This window comes from Esox lucius, chromosome 21 (assembly GCF_011004845.1).
Source record: "Esox lucius isolate fEsoLuc1 chromosome 21, fEsoLuc1.pri, whole genome shotgun sequence".
NCBI lineage: Eukaryota > Metazoa > Chordata > Actinopteri > Esociformes > Esocidae > Esox > Esox lucius.
The window spans coordinates 10,001-11,315 of NC_047589.1; the positions used below are offsets into that span (position 1 = coordinate 10,001).

At 44.3% G+C, this 1,315-nt stretch overlaps 1 pseudogene; it reads right to left on the minus strand.

The window, feature by feature from the left end:
* Positions 1-142: 142 nt before the first annotated feature.
* LOC105010289 lies at positions 143-656 on the minus strand (annotated as a pseudogene).
* Positions 657-1,315: the final 659 nt, after the last annotated feature.

The window sequence follows — 1,315 nt, forward strand, 5'->3', positions numbered from 1 at the left end:
TCTGTTTGCTTTATCTTTGTTGGCCTTGTCCAGGTCATTCTTGGTCAGTGAGAGGATCAGCTAGTCCCTGTCTTTGTCTCCCGTTCCTGCTGCCGTTTGGATTCCTTCCGGCTCATTGGGTAACGTGCCATTCTCAACCTTCTCAAAATGCTCCTCTGGTCCAGGGATGACTGGGGATCATTACTCACTTCTTGTCTCTGGTCCTAACTTCGCAGTAGATGTCAAGAGCTTCTTGTGCTTTGAGGAACTTGCCCCGGTATAATAGGTAAGCACAGATCATGACACCCGTGCGACCCATTCCAGCGTTACAGTGAATCGCCGCCACATGATTGTCGTCTTCACTTACCCACTGATCGAGATCTTCGCAGAATGGTTTGATCAGCTCAAACTGGGGGGGATTGTAAATCCTCAAACGGATATTGTGCAACTCGGCAGTTGAATTAGGTTGTGATATAATGTTGCTCAATGCAAAGATTATAAATCTTATTGTGATTTTTGTGTCTACAGTCCAGAAACCATACTACCTCATCAATGTTGTTTATGTAGACACCCTCCGGCCTTTCAGCAGGAAAGCCCATAGCAATTATGTTAGGATAAATATAAGTTAAGTCCAAGTCAAACCCATCTTCCTGGTATCTCTGAGATGTATGGTTCATTTTCTGGAAGCAGAACTATTTTCATAATTCATGATCCTTCAAAATGGCGGTCATGTTTGCCTCTCAGACTTGATCTTACCACGGCATCTCATGGCGGTTCTGAACGACATATAAGCTTCATTCCACTGGCACAATACCCAGGGCATTTCCAGCTTTAAAATGAGTCCGCACACAGGTCTGGGGGTGTATGGTTCATGTTTGAGAGGCGATACTAGTTTGGTTTGTTGACGCAAATTGGCAAATGGAGCTGTCAGGCACAATACCACACCCCAAAGGGCACAGTAATTCCTACCAGTATCCTAGGAACAGCATTCCAATTTGAGGATATACCTAAAGTAACCCAGTTTCAGGTAAATGTATCCACAAGTCTCTGTGATGCATGGTTCAGTTTCTGGAGGCTGAACAATTCTCAAATTTCATGATCATTAAAAATGGCGGTCAGGTTTGCCTCTCAGAATTGATCTTCAACCACCCTCCCATTGGGGTTCTGAATGACATACAAGCTCCATTCTAATGGCAGAATACTCAGGGCATTTGCAGCTTTAAAATGAGGCCACAAATAGATCTGTGGGGTGTATGGTTCATCTTTGAGAGGCAATACTAGTTTGGTTTGGAGAAGCTAATTGGCAATTGGAGCTGTCAGGAACAGTACCACACCC